Source organism: Microcebus murinus, unplaced genomic scaffold (assembly GCF_040939455.1).
Source record: "Microcebus murinus isolate Inina unplaced genomic scaffold, M.murinus_Inina_mat1.0 scaf024_hap2_Mmur4.0, whole genome shotgun sequence".
Classification (NCBI taxonomy): Eukaryota; Metazoa; Chordata; class Mammalia; order Primates; family Cheirogaleidae; genus Microcebus; species Microcebus murinus.
In genome coordinates, this window is record NW_027438970.1 from 40,998 (window position 1) to 47,500 (window position 6,503).

A 6,503-nucleotide genomic window follows, 5' to 3' on the forward strand; every position below is an offset into this window, starting at 1 on the left:
TATTACATCTGATCCGGATCGCTAGCTAGGTGTTCATATTTTTGGATGGTGGTGGTGCTCAAGCTTATCTTTGTACATCCCAAATTGGTGTAAGCCACAGTGAATATGGTTTACACCTTCCGAGGGCTAGCGCTTATTGCCATATCATAACCGGGGCTCACAGCAATTATTATTATTATTATTATTATTTTTTGAGCTGCTTGCACTTTCCACCTAGGTGTACGAGTATGCCCTTTAAATGAATGCTTGTATTGAGGAACCACGAAGTGGGTTTTTTGGTCATTTATCTGGTCCTCAATCCTCATTATTTATCATCTCCTCACACACACACACACACACACACACACACACACACACACACACACACGTTGGTTCATCTCCGCAGAAAAGCTGCTGAAGATTGTTTATCCACCGAATGCTTTCTGTTGACAGTATCTAAGACGACAAGGAGTACCACGCATGCTGCTCTAAGATTAAAATTGCATCTATCAGTATGGTCCTATTTTACTTCTTGTGTGGGTTTAGTGGGTTTCATAAAAGCTGATCTTGTCTTCCACAACGGAGACGAGTGGGTTTCTGTCGTGTTTGTGTAGTTCTGTAGGGCTGGTGCCTTCCCAGAAGCGATCATCTTCCTAAGTAGGCTATATCCCACGAACTTGGGAAAGTTTTGAATCTGTGACTCGAACGGGTCGGTATCTGACCAGAAAGCACTGCCAGAGGAGGAGACGTTTCATTTCTTTTCCTAAATTTTACCTGGCCATAGCAGATGTCTGTGTTTCCCTAGGACGTGGTATTTTTCCTCACAAGCAGTTTGAATGGCTCCATGTGCCTCTACACTGACTGCAAAGCACAGACTCCAGGTTCTCCACCCGTTGGCTCTGTCTATCCAAGCACGGCCTCCACGGCTCTCCTCTGTGGGGTATATACTCTCAGAGGTGGCACAGTATGGTGGGTAGGGGGATATGCTTTATTGGGACAACTGAGAGTTTGAATCCCAGCGTTTTATTTGTTAGCAACGTGAACTTTGTCAATTCACATCACCCTGCTGAGGCCTAGTCACCTAAAGGGTAGGAAATGCAATGGATCTCTCTCTCTCTCTCTCTCTCTCTCTCTCTCTCTCTCTCTCTCTCTCTCTCTCTCTCTCTCTCCCCTTCTCCCCCCCCCTCTTTTTCTTTTCTTTTCTCTTCTTTTGGCAGGCTCTCACTCTGGTTCCCAGGCTAAAGGACAGTGGCATCATCATAGCTCACTGCCACCTCAAACTCCTGGCCTCCAGCGATCCTCTCACCCAGGCTTCCCAAAGTGCTAGGATGATGGAGTTCTTGTTTTTATTTTTCATTTTTTTTTTTTTCATCTAATGTCTTTTGGGGTCATAGCGTCAGAAATTTAGATCTCTTCTTTGAACTCATCCTAGGGACTAATTGGGATTCTAATAGGTGCTACTCGGAATTTCAGCAGTACTGCCATTCCTTCTCATCTATTCGGGTGGTGTACTCTTCTTTCCCTATCACGTGCCACGCAAACGCTTTGGCCACGAGGATAATTTGAACATCAGATTCAGGGCACAAATAATTAAGGTCTTCTAAGGTTAAGAAAGGAAAGGGGCCGCAGGGCCGGGCGCTGTGGCTCACGCCTGTAATCCTAGCTCTTGGGAGGCCGAGGCGGGCGGATTGCTCAAGGTCAGGAGTTCGAAACCAGCCTGAGCAAGAGCGAGACCCCGTCTCTACTATAAATAGAAAGAAATTAATTGGCCAACTGATATATATATAAAAAATTAGCCGGGCATGGTGGCACATGCCTGTAGTCCCAGCTACCCGGGAGGCTGAGGCAGAAGGATCACTCGAGCCCAGGAGTTTGAGGTTGCTGTGAGCTAGGCTGACGCCACGGCACTCACTCTAGCCTGGGCAACAAAGCGAGACTCTGTCTCAAAAAAAAAAAAAAAAAAAAGAAAGGAAAGGGGCCCCAGACAACCCTTTTGGAAGCCTGTGTCCATCCTTTGCTATTGTGTGTCACTCAGGTGTGAAAAGGCAAGAGAACATAAAATCCGAGTGTTAGGCATACCTTATAGGCTCAGTATCCCTTTTTGTGTTTTTATATTTTGGCCTCCCCTGAGCCTGTGTGAATATCCAGGAGGGTAAGAAATTCCGGTGTTCTCAGTTCAGTGCCCAGCATCTGTTTCCAGAGTAAAAAAATCGAGCATCCTGTTCCACCTCTGCCTCCCTTTCGTATGCTAAGGCCAAACTGGGCAAAGAGGTCACTGATTGTTCTCTTTAGTGAAATCACACGTGCCATCGTCTGTGTGCTTTGTACACTTTAGGGGTGACCGTCCAATGTTGTCCGGGCCCCTCACATCCTCAGGACGGCCGGCCCTCTCCGCTTTACTGGCACAGGGAATGCCGGCTCGTGGGCAATGTTTGATCGGCGTCTTCGGACACCGATGTTGTTCCGCTTTCTTTCGGTATGTTTTTTTTTTTCCTTTTTTCCTTCCCATCAGACCCAATGCGAGAGGAGGAGAAGGAGAGGAGGTAACCAGAGACCCTGGAAAATCTGAAGTGAATGAAAGCGAGCTCAGAGATTCAGATAGAAAGGAGGAGGAAGAACAATGGAGCAGGAACATGTATTTTCTGTCTAGCCGGTGCTCTCACACTTAAGATTTCCTGTCAATTTTACCAGAAGCATCCGGTAGGGTGAAGATCATTGTGACAAACACCGTTCTCCTCAGACACACAAGGAGGCAGGCTGAGTGAGAGTCACAAGTAACCCAGGCCTAAATAGATCCCTAAGAAGCATCATCATGGCGGCGGGTTCCTTGGTTACTGTGTTGTGTGAGGCTCAAAACAACATTTTGGCTGGTCCAGGGCGGTGGCTCAGGCCTGTGATCCTAGCACTCGGGGAGGCCGAGTTAGGAGGGCAGCTCAAGGTCATGAGTTCCACACCAGCCTGAGCAAGAGTGAGGGTGGGGGTGGAGGAGGCTAGCCAGTGCCTGGGGCACATGCTCCCTCCCTGGAAAAATTTATTTCCTCCTGGAGACATTCTGTTTGTGACCAACTCCTGAATTATTCTCTCTCTCTCTCTCTCTCTCTCTGTGTCTCTGTCTCTCTGTTTTGTAGTCTAGCTGGCCCATCAACTAGTTAACCATTAACCACCGGTTGGACATTTGGAGTTCATGGCCAGTTATTGTGCCACAACACCTATGGCCGCGAGGGACATTTTAGCTCATGGATCTTTATATACCGGTGTGTTTATGTGTGGCATCGTCAATGGTTTTTAAGCTGCAGTGATTTCATAAACCGACCGCCTTAACAATTTTTCCGTGCACCGTTCCGCATTGTTCAATACGCTCCCCAATGTCATAGAACCATGGCTGACTTCTGTCTCCATTCCTTCTTTCACGTCATCAGACAGAAACGTGCAAAACCAAAGGAACCTCTTGGGAAGCTAGGTTTGGGAAGCCACGGCACTCTAGTCCAGGCAACAGAGTGAGACTCTGACTCAAAAAGAAAACCAAACCAAAAATCAAAAAGTGACTCGAATGAACCATCAGTCAGGTAGGGTATAATGTGAAACAACTCCAAAGATCGGAATGTTCCCAACACAAAGAAATGTTAGCTGCCTGAGGTGACGGATCCCCCCTATTACCCTGAGTCAATTAATTCACATTGTATGCCTGTATCACAAAGCATCACGTGTACCCTATAAAGATTATGAGGGTTATCCTGGAACACTATGCTTCACTCCTGTAGTCCTAGCGCGTTGGGAGACCGATGCACAGGGATCATCCAAGTTCAGGAGCTGGAGAAGATCGAGAGAGAGAGAGAGAGAGAGAGAGAGAGAGAGAGAGAGAGAGAGAGAGAGAGAGAAAGAAAGAAAGAAAGAAAGAAAGAAAGAAAGAAAGAAAGAAAGAAAGAATTGCTCATTGATCAGAACCAGTTACAGATCCCTTTGTTTCTTCTCCACTCCCACTGCTCCACTTGACCAGGCTAAAATAAAATCAAATAAAATAAATTAATGAGAGAGAGGGGGAGAGAGAGAGAGAGAGAGAGAGAGAGAGAGAGAAGCAGCATCAGGCAAGTATGGTGGCAAACGGCTGTAGTCCTAGAGACTCGTGAGGTTGAGGCAAGAGGATCGATGGAGCCCAGGTGTTTGAGGTTGCAGTGACCAAGGATGCAGTGTACCCTGTTCGATAGAGGGAGACAGACCCTGTCACTCACCCGAAAACTATACAAATATTAGGTACCATAATAATTAAAAATTAAGGGCCGGGCGCTGTGGCTCACGCCTGTAATCCTAGCACTTTGGGAGGCCGAGGCGGGCGGATTGCTCAAGGTCAGGAGTTCGAAACCAGCCTGAGCAAGACCCCGTGTCTACCAAAAATAGAAATAAATTAATTGACCAACTAAAAATATATATACTTGACTTCTAAGAAGTGTCTAAAAAAACAAAAAAACAAAAAAAAAAAAAGAAAAAAAAATAAAAATAAAAATATATATACAAAAAAAAAATTAGCCGGGCATGGTGGCGCATGCCTGTAGTCCCAGCTACTCGGGAGGCTGAGGCAGAAGGATCGCTGAGCCCCGGAGATTGAGGTTGCTGTGAGCCAGGCTGATGCCACGGCACTCACTCTAGCCTGGGCAACAAAGTGAGACTCTGTCTCAAAAAAAAAAAAAAAAAAAAAAAAAAACAAACAAAAAAAATTAAGCAAAAGGGGTTGGGCGTGGTGGCCCATGCCTATAATCCTAGCACTCTGGGAGGCCGAGGCGGGTGGATTGCTCAAGGTCAGGAGTTCAAAACCAGCCTGAGCAAGAGCAAGACCGTCTCTACTATAAATAGAAAGAAATTAATTGGCCAACTAAACACACACACACACACACACACACACACACACACACACACACACACACAATAAGCCGGGCATGGTGGTGCATGTCTGTAGTCCCAGCTACTCGGGAGACTGAGACAGAAGGATCACTTGAGCCCAGGAGTTTGAGGTTGCTGTGAGCTAAGCTGAAGCCATAGCACTCTAGCCCTGGCACCAAAAGTGAGACTCTGTCTCAAAAAAAAAATAAAAAATAAAAAATTAACAAAAAGGAACTTATCAGAAAAAGCAGGGAGAGATAAATATTTCTCTCTCTCTCTCTCTCTCTCTCTCTCTCTCTCTATATATATATATATATATATATATATATATATATATATGCTATAGATAGAATAAAAAAGATAAGAAGGGAGGGAGAGATAAAAATTTCTCTCAGGCCCAGCACACCTGTAATCCTAGTTCTCTGGGAGGCCGAAGCGGGAGGATTGCTCGAGGTCAGGAGTTCAAACCAGCCCGAGCAAGAGCAAGACCCCATGTCTACTATAAATCGAAAGAAATTAATTGGCCAAGTAATATATAGAGAAAGAAAAATTAGCCGGGCATGGCGGCACATGCCTGTAGTCCCAGCTACTCGGGAGGCTGAGGCAGGAGTATTGCTTGAGCCCAGGAGGTTGAGGTTGCCGTGAGCTAGGCTGACTCCATGGCACTCACTCTAGCCTGGGCAACAAAGTGAGACTCTGTCTCAAAAAAAAATTTCTCTCTCTCTCTCTCTCTCTCTCTCTATCTATCTATCTATCTATATATATATATATATTCTGAGGACTTTATTTATATATAAATATATATTTATATATATAGAGAGAAAAATTTATATATAGAGAGAGATAAATTATATTTAGAGAGAAATTCACATATATATATGGGGGGGAGGTAGGGAGAGAGAGAGAGAGAGAGAGAGAGAGAGAGAGAGAGAGAGAGAGAGAGAGAGAGAAATGGATATTACCATGAGGATGTGAGTATGATTCTGAGGACTTTATTTACTTTGTAGGCTACTGGACTCTGTGGAGATCAGTGAAGAAAGATCGCCCAAATGAGAATAAGCGGTATATATGGTGAGCTTGCTTGCCGTGTGTGTGCACCTGTGTGTAAATAAATAGATAGATAGACATTCATTTCTTCTCAAGAGAGTCAGTGTCACCACTGCCACCGCCATCTCCACCGACGGCACTTTCTTCGCCCTGGGCAGAGAGTGTAAGGCAAGCAAAGGAGTGGCGAAGCTGGGAAGAGGTGGCAAGAGGAAAGAGGCAGGCCCTGACGGGAGGAGGGAGGCGGGAGGCGGGAGGCGGGAGGCACGCTTGAGGAAGCCGAATGCAGGCCGGCTGGAAGAAGCGCATACTATGCGAGGACCCCTCCCGTCGGTCCTAAGTTAGGAGCAGGGACAAACAGGAGGGAAGCCACCAGGGCTCAACCGTTCCTGGCCGGATAGTTGCCCAAGCGTGGTAGGTGAGGCTTGGCGGGATGGCCGACCCCGCCGGTGGCTATAAAGGTGGTGGGTGTGGCATCACCAGGATCAAGCGCAGACTTGGAAAACTCCATCGCCCGACCTAGAGAAAGGCTCCTTTATCATCTGGAGGCAAACTGACACCTTTCGTGGATAGAGAGACATCATTCGGTGTTTTTATGGAGGCGA